The sequence below is a fragment of the Trematomus bernacchii genome, unplaced genomic scaffold, assembly GCF_902827165.1.
Source record: "Trematomus bernacchii unplaced genomic scaffold, fTreBer1.1, whole genome shotgun sequence".
NCBI lineage: Eukaryota > Metazoa > Chordata > Actinopteri > Perciformes > Nototheniidae > Trematomus > Trematomus bernacchii.
The window spans coordinates 19,420,004-19,438,721 of record NW_022987720.1 but is presented as its reverse complement, the minus strand read 5'-3'; the positions used below and the strand labels follow the sequence as shown (position 1 = coordinate 19,438,721).

At 43.1% G+C, this 18,718-nt stretch overlaps 1 pseudogene; it reads left to right on the top strand.

Moving 5' to 3' along the window:
• Positions 1–1,396: 1,396 nt before the first annotated feature.
• On the top strand, positions 1,397–18,299 carry LOC117493345 (annotated as a pseudogene).
• The last annotated feature ends 419 nt before the right edge of the window (positions 18,300–18,718 follow it).

Below are 18,718 nucleotides of genomic sequence, written 5' to 3'. Positions count from 1 at the left end.
AATGTAATAAGTAATGTAACTGACTATGTAACTATTTGAATTGATATTCTAATGTTAATTATGGTTATTTTATGTTTTTTGTGAGTCACTTTGGATAAAAGCCTCTGCTAAATAACATAACCATAACATACGGTTTCATTAAACAAATAAACAAAAAGGCTAACAGTTGGTTTTGCAGCGAGTCATCATAGGCTAAGAGATGACATTTAGCACGTGTTGCTTGTATTGCTGTCCAATTGAATACACCAGAATAGTTGTTAACTTTAAACAAACAACATGATTCACATTACTCACACTCTTACTGTAATTAGTGATTAAATCAACAATTAATGTAGGACACCTAGTTGGGCTTGCCAAAATCATGCTACAGTTTCATTAAACAAATAATCAAATATGCTAACGAAACTAATGCTTTTGCTAATAATGCTTTTACCGAAAGCTATAGCTAACGAATAATTGTTTTTAGTGCCTTTAATACTGTTAGAAGCTATCATAAGCTAACAGATGTTTGTTTGTATTGCCTTAAGACTATCATAGTTAATGTTAGCTAATCACAATTAATTTCAAGACACCGGAATTGTTATTAATGTTAAACAAATAAAACTTTAAAAGCACTTCACATTACTCACACTCTCTGCGTTGTCATTCATATTCAGGTCTCCTGCTCGCTAGGTGGCAGTGTCACGAAAAACGAGGGTCCTGGGAGTGCGTGTGTGTGTGTGTGTGTGTGTGTGTGTGTGTGTGTGTGTGTGTGTGTGTGTGTGTGTGTGTCCTTGAAAGTATTTTTTTCGTAGATTTTCAAACTTTCAAACGGGTCAATTTGACCCTGAATGTAACAGGAGGGTTAAAGTCCTTCTGCTTTGACTGCCAGGATTGGATCTGTGTCACAAACACCGTCCTCGTGGGCGGGGACCAGCCCATAATGCTCCTTTACCTAAAGCTCAGTCAACAACATTCCATATTATTTGTGCTTGCATGAGGAGCGTGAACACCACGGTGTTATCTGCAGGGCTAAGCACTGTCAACAGCAGAACAAATGTCTCTTTGGCACGATTTTGTTATATAAAAAAGCTATATATCTCTTTATATTATGTAATACTTAAACATTTATGTTCTTGCTGTTTATAGTGTTTATTGTAAATGTAGCCTATTCCTAGTTATTGTCGTAAGTTAAAGTAGTTTCTATGCTTTTATTTTGAAGGCATGTTTGGGCACTGGGTGATTAGAGCACCTGGTGTAATTGTATATATTGGAGACAGGTGGTGGTGGGAGCCAGAGCACTAGTAGGCAAACAGTTTTTTACCAGGGTTTTCCTGCCACAAGAAAGGAAAGCCATAGGAAAGGCTTAAGGAACAAACCATAGGAAACCTGTTGAATGATATTGGATCATAATAAAATGCACAAACGGATACTCTTGTCTAGACGTGGATCATTGCCCTCCGTAAGTTCCGCTAACTAGTGCCTCAGCGGCAGTGTTATTTTAAAGGGGACCTATCATGCAAAATGCACTTTTGTACGTATTTTATACATGAATATGTGTCCCCGGTGTTCCAGGGAATGCACATGTCAGAAAACACAACCCTCTCTATTTTCCTCCATACCCAAATCTCTAAAAAAGGGGCTGCAACGGATCTGATAAAAACTGATCCACATTTGAACACTTTACTGACGTAAGGAAAGTAGCGCTACGGCTATTGGGCCAACTCTCCACCTATCAGGGGAATGTGGGGTTGGGCCACGGCCGGCCATTGCCGCTCAAAAGCGCTGGAGACGCTGTAGTACATATGCCAGGCCTGTAAGTGGCGCTGTAGTCTGCCACAAAAGCAACGAAGAAGACTTCCCGCGCATGGTTACTGTTAAGGAATAATTCTTCTAGATATCTAACCTTTTGCTCTGTGACCGGTCAACTTGACTGGCACGAAGGGTAATTGTTGTGGGAACACTGAGGCACTTCTTTATCGGTGTTTGTGGGCTCTAGGATGTGAAATCCTTGAGGCCATGAGCGTCGGACGCAGGTGGCTCAGTGTTTAGTCTACTCCTTCAGAGATGTGGATTTCTCTCTGTGAACCAGTTAAAAGGTCTAGCATAGAGAGAGGTTCTTCAGAATTGACGTGGCAACTCTACCGTGTAGTCAGACCCTCTGACTCTTTGATTTGTGATGTGAATCCTCCGGCCGAATACTCTGAATAAACCCATCAGTGTTTGACATCAAAGCTCCAACTCTCACCGTGTCTCCTTCCTGAGTCGGTGACTCCATGCATTGCTACACAGAAGTTTCCTCCACAAATTGGCGTTGTCGGCAGGATACCAACAGATCTTCAGAGACTGGTAAGTGTGATTTCAAATCTACATTTGGACATTGCCTTACCAGAATCTGTGATTGACGGTATCCTAAAATTATCTGTGAAGCTGAGCGGCTGTGTTTCATTTTGGTTAATGAACATTTGGGGCTATTAACCCCAGGGGATCATCCAGGGACGCTGACCTGGCTGATTTCCTCTGTGTGTGCTGCTCGGGGCATGTGTGCCGCACAGGCAGTCGCAGAGATGTTTAAAAGTACCTTAATGAGGGCATCTGTAAAGTGGAACTTCTGTGTGAAAGCAAAATAGAGATTTGTAGTGAACAAATCGCCGAAATTCTGGGGGTTTCAGCGGCCAATACTAGCAGTTAACATAAGCAGCCAGAGATATTACCCCTATCGCCTCTAAAAAAAACACGGCTCCAGCTGCGGCTCCGGGTGTGTGTGTCCTCTGTGTGTGCTGCTCGGGACATGTGTGCCGCATAGGCAGCCGTTTTGCTGCTCGGGGCATGTGTGCCGCATAGGCAGTCGCAGGGATGCAAAATACCTCCCCGTATCTGCATGGGCTGGTGAAGTGAACTCAGAGGGAGAAAATCACAGCTTTTGTCTATAGCTTTAACTCACACCACCGCCGTCTCTATTAAAAACGAGACGGTTTAAAAGCACTCTCGTGGCTTGTGGCCGTTTACGACGTGCGGGCAAGTGCGAGGTGCGTGCATTACCTGATGCACCACAGCTCCCTACATTGCTGGAGGAGCTGGTGCCGGTCCGGGGTGCATACATAAAATGATAGGCTAATTGATCACGGGTGGGCAGTGGCATGCAAGTGTAGAACAAAACTGTGTTTCATCGTTGGGATGAACACGATAGCCTGTGTATAGGCTGGTCGAGTAGGACTACAGTTAACTGTGCAGTTTTGGATAGAAAGGGTAGCGGGAAAAAAAGTCTATGCGCTCCTGATCGGGGGGGCATAGCACCACTAGAGCAGAGTAGTGGGGTCGCAAGAGGATAAGCTAGTTATTGTTCTTGGACAGCTGCCAGGCACCGATCTAAGACTTGTATACAAGGGTGGGAGCGCGAGTCAAGGCGCCCCACTGAGAGATAATTCCCTACCCCCTCTGAGACCTCTTGAATTCGGACTAAATTGAGCTGGATGAGCTGTTGCTGACGCACTGGTGTTTATTATGAGTTCATGTTTGTTCGTCTAATTGCAGTGTGGTTTTTCTTGTACTAACTGCCGTCTTGTGCATGTTTTGTAACAACTAATAATGAATCAGTCCATAGCCAGGGTAAAATAAACTAAGCTTTAGTTAACTCACCAAAAGTAAATGATTTGAGAAAAATAAATAATATATAGTGTTTTGCAAAATTCTGGTAGTATAGATGTGCTGCAAAATGAAAATAAATAGCAAAAGAGTGTTTTTATGTCCTGCATCTGAGTGTACAGAGGAAATGTAAACAAGAAGCACACTGTTCAGGGTGTGCGCTGTAGGTGTAAGAAGAAAATAAGATTATATTATTTTAAGAATACATTTTAAATTGTATTGCTGTTATGTTAAGATATGTTTGTGACCTTTTATAAACCCTATGCCTCGTCCTGCACCCCGAGACCCTCAGAGGCATCACTGCTGGTCGTAAAAAACCTGCCTGAGGAGGTCAGGGTTGCAAAATCTGTCTGCTGTTTTAGGTCAATGTTGTATTATTTGTTTCATTTATTCTTAAATCTATGTATTGTATGGTAATAATGAAAAAAAACGTAATGTATTGAACACATTCCGAAACAAAGCTGATAAGACAGAACTAGACTCAGACATAATACAAATTATTGTTGAAACCTTTTGCGCTGTTGCTGCAAAATGGAAACTTTGTTGATTATCTATTCCAACTGGCCACTGGAATCAGATAATTAATATAAGTTGAAGTTTTAATTACAGTTTTAAATATAGTTTAACATTCTTTATTAAACTGCTTCAAATGATTTCTCGTATCAACCAATTGGTCTCCATAGACATTACTACAATTCTAATAGTTGTTAAACTACTGACAAGTTTTCTGAAACCGAGCTTATGAACAAAAGAGTAAAGGTCGCTGGTTAACCTGTTTCACGCCTTCCCCCCGGTACCGGGCGGATAAACGCGTCATTTGCAGGAAACAACGTCTAAGGAATCTTAATATTGAATAAAACTATGAATGTGTTATATCCATGTAACGGGAAGAAACTCAGCTAACTGATCTTTTTAATTTTTTTTTTCAAAAAAAACCCACAATGCTAGCACTCAGCCTCTGAATTAGCCTCGATCGAAAAAACGGGACCGACAAAGACACATAAACTCACTCAGAACTCCCTTATTACTTATCCTAGATGCACAACCAAACACTATTTTTTGGTGTCCTGGAGACACTGAATCTAACGGTGCCCACCTCAACACTCAGTGATAAACATTCGCGACGCTATCAACGAAAGCGTACATCATCACATGTGGAGCTAAGAAGCTAAACACGTAAATATATCTTACCTTGGTCAAAAGTGGTCTTCAATGGCATTAAAACGATAAAAAAACGATGCTGCAGTTAATCCATAGGTTCATCCTATGTGTCTGTGCCTTCTTTGAAATTATTTCTGATAATCCATAAGCAATACAACTGCGTTTTAGTTTCCAAACTCCAGAAGGAGACATTTCTCCAGTTTAGTTTCGCTTTCCACACGCGAAGCGGCAACATTTTTTCTTTACAATGTGTGTCTATGTAAGTATCCTCCTTCGATTCTATTGGCTCTAACGGTCACAAGGGTATGTCAACCAACCAGATCGAGCAAGGGGGGCCAGAGATAGGTCAAATCCACCCAAATGACCCCAGATGGCCCAGTTTTTGGCTAAATCTCTCTAAAAAGGTCAAATTTCACTTGTTTTGCATCAATCTTGATACAGGGTACTTATTATATGTTGTACTTTGGATTCCTAAAGCTTTTAGTCTACTAACCCATCATCCAAGGGTAGTTTTCACTATCTGTAAAAAATAATTTTTGGACGGACACTATAATTTACAGTTTTTTACTATGTAAAATCTGAATTTTCTTTAAAATAAAAAACATTTATATTGATTCTGACACTTCTACATCCAAGTCACAGGTTTATCATTACTTTGAGAAAAGATTATTAATTTAACCCTTTTAGAAGGGAAGATATGGTCATTTGTTCTGGGAATGTCATTTTCGAGCCTGAGACCTGAAAAACAGGCTCAGAGTGGAACAGGTTAAGCCAGGATTAATATATTTGTTGACGTTTTCATTACAGTGTGCATAATAAATGTGTTAAATGAATTGAGCAATTCTTTAAAAAGTATAATGTTGCAATCTCTTTACAATAAGTAATTACAGTTAAAAAAAGTAGATGTTGTTTTCCAAGGGCCTCTCCTTCATAGCCCTACACTTTAAATCATGAGACTTTCAAATCATAACAGACAGAGATCGGTATCACTTTGTGTTGCAAGCCAAATCCATGTAAAGGTTCTACTTGAGCCCAATTTAAATACCATAAAGAAAGTATTGAACCCAGCTCAAGCTAAATGTCAAATGTATTTAATTAAGGTGCAAGTGTTTTGATTTATTTAAAATGTTCTAATCTCAGCTTCTTTCGAGTTCTGTTACGGTTTTGTATTTATGTTTTCATTTTCCACCTTTTGTTTTGAAATGTTTTCCTCCTTGTGTCTTCTCTGTTCCTTCTTCCTGTGTTTGCCTTCCTGTCATTAGTTCCCCTGGTGTGTCTGATTGTGTTCACCTGTTGCCCTTGTGTTTCTGCCTCTCTTACCCCAGCTGTGTCTTGTCTTGTCTTGTGATTACCCCTCCCTGTATTTAGTCTTGTCTCTTCCTGTGTTCCCCTGTCGGTTCATTGTTGGTTTTTCCTGTCTTCCTCCATGTCAGTCACGGTTGTCTCTCCTGTCTCCCTCCATGTGGGTCACGGTCAGTTTTTTGTACAACCCATTTGTTTCATGCCTTGTTTTGATCAGCTTTTAAAATAAAGCTCGCTTTTTGTTACGAGACCTGTTACCTTTTTGATAGTCTGCATTTGGGTCCTACCCTTCCACGCCATCCTAACAGAATGAACCGACCAGCTTTGGACTCAGCAGACTCGGATCGTTTTGCTCTACAGGCAGAATGTCTTGGGTACTCTCTGGAGTACATTTTTTATACCTGGAATGGCGCCTCTTCTAGACGTGGTAGAGAGGCTGCGTTGAAGGAGGCACGTCAGGAGGTTGCTCGCCAGCCCTGGCTTAGGAGCATGTTGCCTGAGTGGCTACAACTTTTCACAAGTAGTCCTGAGGACTTGTCCGAAGCCTCTAACCCTTTCCTGGGGTATGACCAGGCCTGGGGAGGCCCACAGATCCTCCAAAGAATCTCTAGGAGACGCAAGACCAAGATTCCAGCCCGTGCTCCAGTGGTTCCAGCTCCATTCTCTGGCCCTTTTTTGGGATCCCGCCTGGCGTTTGGAGGTCCACGGAGCCTCCAGGGGGCCTCGGAGAAACGCAAGGTCGGGAGGCCGGCTCGTGGTCCAGTACCGGCCCACACAGCCATGGATCTGTGCACCAGTACCGGCCCACACAGCCATGCTTCCGTGCTCCATTACCTGGCTCACACAGCCAGGGTCCAGGCTTCTGTTCCGTGCCCAGCAGCCATAGTCACTGCTCCAGAACCGGACCTTACAGTCATGTTTCCGTGTTCCAGTGCCGGTCCACACAGTCATGGTACCGTGCTCCAGTACCATCCCACACAGCCATGGTTCCGTGTTCCGGTTCCGTGCCCAGCAGCCATGGTGCCTGCTCTAGTACCGGCCCACATAGCCATGGTTCCGGCTCCAGAACCGGCCCATACAGCCATGGTTCCAGCCCCAGTTCTGGCCCCAGCAGCCATGGTTCCGGCCCCAGTTCTGGCCCCAGCAGCCATGGTTCCGGCCCCTGTTCCGGCCCCAGCAGCCATGGTTCCGGCCCCTGTTCCGGTCCCAGCAGCCATGGTCCCGACTTCAGTTTCGGCTCCAGTATTGGCTCCCCGGCCGACGCCAGCCCCCCGTGTCCTGTCGGTGGTCCGGCCGACTCCAGCACCTCGTGTCCTGTCGGTGGTCCGGCCGACTCCAGCACCTCGTGTCCTGTCGGTGGTCCGGCCGACTCCAGCACCCCGTGTCCTGTCGGTGGTCCGGCCGACTCCAGCACCTCGTGTCCTGTCGGTGGTCCGGCCGACTCCAGCACCTCGTGTCCTGTCGGTGGTCCGGCCGACTCCAGCACCTCGTGTCCTGTCGGTGGTCCGGCCGACTCCGGCCCCCCGTGTTTTGTCAGTGGTTCGGCCCACTCCAGCCCCTCGTGTTCTGTCGGTGGTCCGGCCGACTCCAGCACCCCGTGTCCTGTTGGCTCTATGGCCGACGCCTACCCCATGTCCTGTGATGTTGGAGGTCCCGCCGACTACTCTTCTGCCGGGGGTCCTGCCAACCCTATGTCCTGTGCCGTTGGAGGTCCCGCCGACTACTCTTCTGCCGGGGGTCTTGCCAATCCTATGTCCTGTCCCGTTGGGGGTCCCGCCGACTACTCTTCTGCCGGGGGTCCTGCCAACCCTATGTCCTGTGCTGTTGGAGGTCCCACCGACTACTCTCCTGCCGGGAGTCTTGCCAACTCCATGTCCTGTCCCATTGGGGGTCCCGCCGACTACTCTTCTGCCGGGGGTCTTGCCAATCCTATGTCCTGTCCCGTTGGGGGTCCCGCCGACTACTCTTCTGCCGGGGGTCCTGCCAACCCTATGTCCTGTGCCGTTGGAGGTCCCGCCGACTACTCTTCTGCCGGGGGTCTTGCCAATCCTATGTCCTGTCCCGTTGGGGGTCCCGCCGACTACTCTTCTGCCGGGGGTCCTGCCAACCCTATGTCCTGTCCCATTGGGGGTCCCGCCGACTACTCTTCTGCCGGGGGTCTTGCCAACCCTGTGTCATGTGCCGTTGGGGGTTCAGCTGTGGGTCCTGCCAACCCCATGTCCTGTCCCGTTGGGGGTCCCGCCGACTACTGCTCCGCCAGGTTTCCTGCCAACACCAGATCCTGTCCTGTTGGGGGTCCCGCCGACACCTGCTCCACCAGATTTCTTGCCTACACCATGTCCTGTCCTGTTGGGGGTCCCGCCGACACCTGTCCCGCCGGGGGTCCTGCCAGCTCCATGTTCTGTTCTGTTGGGGGTCCCGCCGACACCTGTCCCGCCGGGGGTCCTGCCAACTCTGTGTCCTGTCCTGTTGGAGGTCCCGCCGACACCTGTTCCACCGGGGGTCCTGCCAACTCTGTGTCCTGTTCCGTTGGAGGTCCACTCGACACCAGCCCTTGCTCCATCCGGGGTCCCATTGACACCAGTCCATGTCATGTCCAGGATCCCGTCTACGCCTGTTCCGTCGGCTCCGGTTCCTGTCTGGCCGACAACGGGTCCTGCCCGGCCTCCGGAGCTGTCCCGTCAGCGCCTTCCTGCCCGTCCTCCGGAGTTGTCCCGTCAGCACCTTCCTGCCCGGCCTCCGGAGCTGTCCCGTCGACGCCTTCTTGTTCGCCCTCGAGCCCGGCCCCCTGAGTGCCGGGGCCTTCGCCCTCGAGCTCGGCCCCCTGATTTCCCCAGCCGTGGCCTTCGCCCTCGAGCCCGGCCTCCTGACGCTTTCAGCCGCTGCCTTTGCTCTCATGCCCGGCCCCCCTGAGTTCGCCCGCTGTGGTCTTCGCCCTTTTTTGAACTCTGCCTTGCCCCCGGGCCGTCCGCCCGAGACCCCCTCCTTGATCTCTGCCTTGCCCCCGGGCCGTCCGCCCGAGACCCCTTCCGGGTCCTCCGCTGTGCCCCTGTGCTGTCAGCCCAAACCCGTCCTCCAGACCCCCTCCACCCACCCTGCTGGAATTTTTTGGACTTTTGGGGGTTTTCTTGGGACGTCTGGAATCCGTCCCTTGAGGGGGGGGTTCTGTTACGGTTTTGTATTTATGTTTTCATTTTCCACCTTTTGTTTTGAAATGTTTTCCTCCTTGTGTCTTCTCTGTTCCTTCTTCCTGTGTTTGCCTTCCTGTCATTAGTTCCCCTGGTGTGTCTGATTGTGTTCACCTGTTGCCCTTGTGTTTCTGCCTCTCTTACCCCAGCTGTGTCTTGTCTTGTCTTGTGATTACCCCTCCCTGTATTTAGTCTTGTCTCTTCCTGTGTTCCCCTGTCGGTTCATTGTTGGTTTTTCCTGTCTTCCTCCATGTCAGTCACGGTTGTCTCTCCTGTCTCCCTCCATGTGGGTCACGGTCAGTTTTTTGTACAACCCATTTGTTTCATGCCTTGTTTTGATCAGCTTTTAAAATAAAGCTCGCTTTTTGTTACGAGACCTGTTACCTTTTTGATAGTCTGCATTTGGGTCCTACCCTTCCACGCCATTCTAACAAGTTCAGTCTAAGCAACAAATTGTTTCTCATAACATTCTCACTGCTGTCCCAAATGTTTTAACCTTGGGCAGACAAGCTGTTCACACACACACACACACCCACACACACCCACACACACACACACACACTTTGGATAAGTATTCACCTTATCCACAGTGTAAATTGTTGCCTTCTTTAAAGTTATTAGTAATTTAAGATTAATTATTAAATTAAATGTGGTACATAAGATAAAATAAATAAAATAACTTTGACTTGATCATTTTGTTCACAACATTAGACCTCTCCTCTAATCTCTACTAGAATAAGATAAGTGTGCATGTTTGGATGTTTTAACACTCCTGTAATGTACCTAATCTTGATATCCTTTTCATTACAGAGCTGGGAAAATGGTGTATTGATTAGATGCTGATCCGTGCACGTCCAACTTTGACTGACTTTAGTTCTAATGTTAATGTTAATTTGACTTCAACTCATAAGTAATTATTTAAATGAACTCTAAATTTCACATGATGATGGATTAGTGTTCCACATTTCTTCCACTAATTTGTTTTACAATCAGGCCAAAGGTAAAGAGAGACATTGATGACCTTGTCTCCCTTTTGTTAGTACGTGGTTCCATTTTGTCTGTGGCCTTGGACGGCTTCACTAAAAGTCACCCAGTTCTGCCCTGCTGCAGTCTGGCTGAGTGCAGTCACAGAGATGCTATGGCTGCTCTACATGACATTAATGGTCTGATCCGAGAATGGACACCATTTCCTGCTCCCAGAGAGAATGACACTCCTCAAACTGAACATTACAGCCGTTGATACTGTCTCACATGGGTCTGCTCCCCCCACCGAGCCATGAACTGAAAGCATGACATCTGCTATGAACACTTGGAAGCCTCCCTGTCACACCAGCACCAACCCTTGGGTCAGTCAGATGAGACTAACGGCTTCACTTAGGGCATTTGGTTCGGATACATGACTCTCGTTACCGCAGAGTGGGTTGTTTTTAAGGCTATTCATACTGCTATGCAGAGGATGCCTGTAAGTTGGCGAGCTGGTAAAAGCCCCTACTATTGTTCAAATAGGCCTAATGTCAGGGGTCTCTTAATGTCTATTTCTACATGTATTCACATTATAGAGACAATGTTTCCACCTGGTAAAACTAAAGGCTGCACAAAACTCAGGCTACAATACAACCATTCTGTTCCGCTCTAACAATTCAATATATAGATTCTACATCAAAACAATTAGCTTTTATTGTTTCCAATGTTAACGTCACCTTAAGTGGAGGAATGCAAACCTGTTTTCAAATGTAAGGTTTTGATTTTGTTTGACATTTCTCAGTAATGACACCCTCAGACACCCAATATCATTCCTGCTATGCCTTCAGTAATAACTCAGATGTTAAAGGGATGAAACTTTTCCTCCCAAATCAGATATGCTTTGTTTTTCAACAAATGTATCAATTTCCTGCATAATATATGTTTATCACAATGTTTTTTTGTAAGCTGCACACAGGTGATACTGAGTCTTCTCGATTAATAGATTATAAACTATACCATGCTTAAATAGACTCCTAAGTTATTATTTCATATGTACCATATGTAAGAAAAGGGAGGGAAGAGTCAATTATATTGAGTAATTTATTATATTTCTGATAAACTAATATGTTATCAAAAGGTAAATGGTGAATTAATATACATTTAGAATCATTGAGAAGGGGTTATATCCACAGGGACAAGCTCACCTTTAACTTACAATAACATGTCTCTGCTATGGACTGATGAGTATATGATTCTTGCATGTTAAATGACTAACACAAACCTTCAAAATGATAATGTGCATGTGTCAGGAAGGCTCCCAAATAATTCTGAGGGGCCTATTTTTGTAATTAAATGATAATGTGCTAATCCATTACTTTGAGTTGTCTTCACTCAGAAAAACATCCCTATCAGGTGTTAACCCAATAACTAGGACAGCTCTCAAGGCCAAGGGTCAGAGAGAGAGGGTCACACTCTCCGGGTGCAGAGAGCACCCCCAGCCACGTACAAGGAAGCACGAGGTCGTTCGAGATGGGATGCCTCTCTTCACCTTTCTGATAAGAGGGGGTTCTTCTCTTCATCTTTCTGCTCGGTGGGCTCTAGCAGACAACCCTGCAGGACGAGTGAGGGCTTCAGAGGTTTCTATAATACAAGGTTCCATGTTTCTTGGAGGAGTTTGATGTCTTCCTAACCTCTCCCATCACGGGGGGGACACCTGGATGCATCAGGAATACGCAGTTGCTCTCAAGCAGATAGCAGAAGGAATACAGGCAGATGAGCCTTCGTTTCACTGGGGGATCAACTACAGGGCTCACTGAATGAGCCACACAAAAGCAGAGCAATTGGGGGGTTGAAATATGGCGCTCTGATGAAGAAGAGTTTGAGCCAATCAGCACCTCAGTGCTAATCTACAGTATCAGGATGCCTTTACACACCAGACACTCGGTGTCATAAAGGGAGTAGGAGAACGAGTCAGGAAGCCTGACGGACATGTTCTCCCAGCTCTCGTACAAAGATGAACTTTGAATTGAATGTCCAGATGTTTAAAGATGTACAATTAATGATTGTTTTTTATATTTCCAATGACCAGACATGTGTTAAATAGTGGTGATAAATATATTTAGTCAGATCAGATTACACTTTCACACTAAACAAAATTAATAAATAAATATTTTCAGATTATAAGGTATTGAATAATAAGATATTTCTAATATTATCACAGATAATGTTAATATCCTTAATCATCCAGCAATCAGGTTTAACAACACTACTCTTTAATGTATTATCCATGCACAGACAGACCTACAATGATGTTTCAAGTACTGGATTAATTTCAGTTTTGGCCCAAAACAAATATTTATAATAATTCATATAACAATTATGTAGCATATTTGATCCTCAAATTAGAGAAGCATAATTTAAAGAAATTGATATTCTATATTCAACATTAGATAAACACAGAAGAACCCTTTCCAAGTACCATAAGTAGATGTTCAGGTAAATATGGCTAATAAGAATAATTGATAGACTTAATTTGGTACAGATCAGTTGTAGCATTTACAAATGTATGAATTAAAGTTTTAAGAATGTTTAATCTTTCCTTTCCAGGTTTTTACAAAAGTCTTTGAATATTTGCCTAACTTTTCCTTTTCAGATTTTGAACAATGTACTTGACTAAAATGAATGTATTGATTTTTCTAAGACTAAGTGCCTTACTCTTGGCTAAAGCGTAATGAAGTAAACGTAAAGTAATCCTAAAATTGAGGACACTGCAACTTTGTGGATTACAGATTGATCAAATCACCACTGTGAATTTTATGCCTTAGCTGGATATCTTATGATCCTAAGTTTTAAATGCTTTTGACTAGTGATTGCCTTAAAGCAAATCTTTAAGCTGTTTCTGGTTTTGATTTTATAGTTTGATAAATGACATTAACTAATGTTTTAAATGATAAAAGATATTAGTTTAAAACAAATATTTTTGCTATTATGTATCTGTGTTTTATGTGTGTTCATTATTGTGCTTATTGACAAAAGATGCTCCAAACACTGATGAGAGATAATTTTTCCTATTATGATTGCCTGTATCAATCATTGTGATTGAATGTTTCAATCTTATTCTACTTTGTGATGTAATTGAATGTAAGGTGAGACCACACTCGAATCTGAAGACGCCTATTGATTTAAGTATTGACCAGAATTATTATTAGACTAATGTTTTAAGGTTATCAAAAATGATAAAAAGAGAGGAACTGTTAAGGAATAATTCTTCTAGATATCTAACCTTTTGCTCTGTGACCGGTCAACTTGACTGGCACGAAGGGTAATTGTTGTGGGAACACTGAGGCACTTCTTTATCGGTGTTTGTGGGCTCTAGGATGTGAAATCCTTGAGGCCATGAGCGTCGGACGCAGGTGGCTCAGTGTTTAGTCTACTCCTTCAGAGATGTGGATTTCTCTCTGTGAAACAGTTAAAAGGTCTAGCATAGAGAGAGGTTCTTCAGAATTGACGTGGCAACTCTACCGTGTAGTCAGACCCTCTGACTCTTTGATTTGTGATGTGAATCCTCCGGCCGAATACTCTGAATAAACCCATCAGTGTTTGACATCAAAGCTCCAACTCTCACCGTGTCTCCTTCCTGAGTCGGTGACTCCATGCATTGCTACACAGAAGTTTCCTCCACAGTTACCCTTCTGTTTATTCTCCGCTGTGGCTTTTTTTCTCCCTCCCCGAGGCAAGCGTTTGCTCCTTCTGCTGCTTTAATTCAATGCAATCCCTCCCCGTCGAGGCAAGCACTGTAATTCTCTCCGGTTAGTCCACCAGCAGATGACAAACACCCACCTCTCCGCCTCTTCCAAGGAACGAGGGGACCGTGCGGCAGAGTTTCAGTTTCAGTTTCTTTCGCCAGTCAAGATGTCCGTTAAAGTTGAAATCTTCCGGACAAAATTAGAAAAGTGCCGGTCAAAGGTCTTCTTTGTTATTTATTGAGCTTTAAAACAAATGAATAACGACTCTATATAATAATAGGCTATAATAAAACACGGAAGACGGAGATCTATTTTTCTCCCCCTCTTCTGACAGCCCAGCAGCTGTTCAGAGCGCGCTCCCCTCTCCTGCAGGGGGGCGTGGTCAGCTGCAGCTCACAGAATCAGCCCCGTGCAAAAACAGTGCTGGAGAACAGCAAATAGAGCGAAATGAGGCATGGCTTAAAATCATGATCTGTTTGGTATTTTGAAAACAGAAACGTATAAATATACCTTATATAGGTATGGCCCTACAATATATCATTTAAATATAGCATGATAGGTCCACTTTAAGTTAATTATCAGTTTTATTTCTATATGATTTTGGCCGCTACAGTTGTAGTGATTCACTTGCAGGTCATGCAAAAAAATGTTTACTTACGCCATCTCTAATTTTTTACATCTTTTAACAGCTTTCAAAGACATATGGGTCTGTGTTTACGGTATACTTTGGAACCAATAAAGTGGTGGTGCTGGCTGGATACAAGTCAGTAAAGGATGCTCTGGTCAGCAATGCAGAAGCGTTTGGAGAAAGAGAAATCTCCCCTATTTTTTATGACATGAATGAAGGTCACGGTAGGGTTTACCTTTACATAATCTTTAATATACAGTATCTTTCAAATAGAAAAAACATTGTAGTGATAATACCTACCATTTATTTGTGTGAGTCAAATTACACTTGAATATTGTGTTGAATAATACAGACATGACTACTACAGATTATATTTAACATGCATGTCATGTTTAAAAGGAATCCTGTTTGCAAATGGAGAATCATGGAAAGAGCTGAGACGTTTTGCCCTCAGCACCCTGAGAGACTTTGGCATGGGCAAAAGAATAGCGGAGCAACAAATCCTAGAGGAATGCCACCATCTGACCCAAATGTTTGAAGATCACAAAGGTATGGAGTAAAAAGCATTTTTTTATTCATCACCCATGTTTTACAGTTTTGTTGTAGCAAAGGTAAATCATGGTGAGGTTCATTTTAATATTAAAAGGCTGCCCTCTTTGTTTTGTTCTGAAATCCTAATAATATCAGTATTCTCAATGCCATTTTACAGGGAAACCATTTGATACAGCGCGCCTGTTGAATTATGCAGCATCCAATATCATCTCCTCTATCGTGTATGGCAGCAGATTCGAATACAATGACCCCAGATTCAAGGAAATGGTCAGAAGAGCCAACCAGTCCATATGCATTGTTGGATCTGCACAAATCCAGGTAGGCCTCATACTGCTTCGGTTGAAAAATACATGATTTAGGGACAACATGAAAGCTTTTGTTGAATATTTTTGCAAATGGTCAACACCATAAGCTTTTAGCAGAAAGTCCAATGGAAGGTTTAGTACTGTCTTCAGGTCTTTTATACAGATTTGGGCTGGTTGGTGTAAGAAATGTGTGTGTTGTTGTATGTTTGGGTAAACATCCATTATCTCTTTAAAGGTGCTGGTGGAGCATCATTCTAGTATCAGCTTAAATAGTTGCTTTAGGGTAACATTTAACTGACAAAACAATAAAAGAATGATTGAAACTAAAGTATGGAGATGGGAAACGTTTATTTTACTGTATCAAATTACTGATCAGGTGTGTCTTAACATTGAATACACTGTACAGTATATATATGTTGGGTGTGGATTTTCTTCATTAATCTTTGTTTTCACAGCTCTACAACATGTTTCCCAGGCTGGCCAGTTGGATAAATAACCGTCAGCTGCTTTTACGAAATGTTGAGATGACCATAAGAGATGTCAAGGCTTTAGTCAAGAATCTGAAAGAGACTCTGAACCCTAGCGTCTGCAGAGGGCTTGTCGACTGTTTTCTGATTCGGAAGGAGAAAGAAGAAGTAAGACAACCTCACTGCATATGCATCAAACAAAGAGAACATTGTATTTTATAACAATATGTGGGTGCTCTTTCTCTCAGGACTCTTGTGTGAAGGACACTCACTACAACGAGAAGAATTTGATATTTACAATAACCAACCTGTTTTCTGCTGGTACCGACACCACAGCAACTACACTGAGATGGGGTTTGCTGCTTATGGCTAAATATCCGCATGTACAAGGTAAAAGAAAGATGAGGCTTGTAGGCGTGCATTTATATTTGCACCTGTGGATGCCCATCAAATAAATCAAGTTTAGATAGATTAAAATGTGGTTGTTATTATATAAGTTCAAATATATATATTACGATAAACCATATATGCTGGAAACCACTTAAAGGGAAAGTAGCAGGCATTGAAATAAAGCTAAGTAAGTAACCTTCGGGAGATAACAAGAGTACAGTAGTTTTAGTCCTCCCTCTTAAGTCACTACCCTTTTGAAACCTTTTTTTTTGCTTTTACCTTTTTTTCTATTTTTTACAGATTGTGTTTTTATGCAGGCTTTATTTTCAAGCTAATTTCAGGGAACACCAGTCTTACTTAAACTATATTACAGAAACATTTTCTTCTGTAGATTTCGAAGGCAGAGGAAATGTAACGCAAATTACATTCCCATCAGCCTCAGCTGCACTTTGCGTTTAGTGATTATAAACCATTATGGTAAACATGGTAAACGATACATCTGATAGCATCGTCATTTTGAACAGGTTAGCATACTGACTTTAGCATTTTACCCCCAAAAGTACAGCTTCACAAAGCCATTGGCAGGGATGTGAACTCTTAGTCAAGATACAAATAACTTATGAATATACATATTTTTAACAGTTATTGATTTTGTGTTTTCAGACCAGGTCCAGGAGGAGATGAGCAGAGTGATAGGAAGCCGTCAGGCAGGGGTCGATGACCGGAAGAACCTGGCGTACACTGATGCTGTCATCCATGAGATACAGAGACTGGCCAACATTGTCCCCATGGCCATTCCTCATAAAACCAGCCGAGATGTCACCTTCCAACATCTTCCTTGTCTACTTCATCAAAGAGGTCAGGTGTTAAGGTGTTTCAATACTTAGCCACAACAAAATATGCCGGAGATTCTCATTCTCTCCATACTTGTTATGATACACCTTGCCCTCCGCTTTTTCCTACAGGGGACTACTGTGCTTCCTCTTCTTACTTCTGTCCTGTATGATGAGAGTGAATGGGAAACACCACACACTTTCAACCCTTCCCACTTCCTGGATAAGGAGGGTGCATTTTTCAGGAGGGACGCCTTCATGCCATTTTCTGCAGGTACCAACTTTGTATTTAAATATATTACCATTCTAAAGATGCGATCCAGTTTACCAACATGCAAATCAATTTTTCTCTCAAAGGTCGCAGGGTGTGTCTGGGGGAGAGTCTGGCCAAGATGGGGCTGTTCCTCTTCTTCACCTTCCTCCTCCAGCGCTTTCGTTACACTCCTCCACCTGGAGTTACAGAGGATGAACTGGATCTCACTCCAGCTGTGGGCTTCACCCTCAGCCCGTCACCTCATGAGCTGTGTGCCGTTAGACGCCAATGAGTAATGGAGCTAGGGCACTGCATTATAACTGCTTGTAAAAATGAATTGTGTTTAACTCTTAATCAGCTAGCATTTGTCCTATTCTCATGAAGTTGTCTGAAATTGTATTTTAGAAATAATGTTATATTACTATAACATTTTTAGAACTGCCTCTTCATACAGCTGATACCTCATGTTTATCTTCAATGTACAATCAATTGCATTTATTTACCAATCTTATATTTTTGTCACCATTTTTTACCTTGAAAATAAATACTTAATAATTCAAAGAAAATTCTGGATTCAAGCGTTGTGCTTCTGCTTGCTAACTTGCTAAAAAGTACACACAGGTCCTTGATCATTCATTGCTGCCCATTGTAGGCCTACTTCTCTAGAAATAAAAGGACTATTTTGTTTGCATACAGTAAGCACAGTGTAGGTCGATTTAAATAGGTTTCTTTTGTGCCGTTGAGATGGTGGTGAAGAACTTAAGATAGCTCTCAGCCTAAAAGCATTCAAGAACTTTGAGTGAATTGAGAAATGCTGTTTGTTTGTAACAAATGCTTAACTAGCCAAATAGTCCCACCAAATAAACACTAAGATTTTTGTGACCAGCTTTTGTTTATTTCAGTTTTTTATCTTCATATTTGTTTTTCCTTTTTGCCGTGGGGGGACAAAAATCCTCCTTGGGTTTCTTGAAATGCGCTATATAAATCCAAATGATTTGTATTATTATTTAGGCTTCTTCTAAAGTTATAAGTCATTGAACTCATAAAATGCTCACTTTGTGTTAACAAACCTTAACTGTGTCTTACTTTCCACACGCATATGTGCAGCTTTGTGTTTTTTATTTAAGTTGTAAAATGTGGTTTCAGGTTCTTGTCAAGGTTGGGGAAAATCAGGACCCAAATGCAGGATGAGTAGAAGCGGGTTTTAAACAAAAAGCGAGCTTTATTTAACAAAAAAGCTGTTGACCATGAAACAAGAATAAATCCCAAAACTGGTAGCATCTAGACAAAAACTGACAGGAACAAA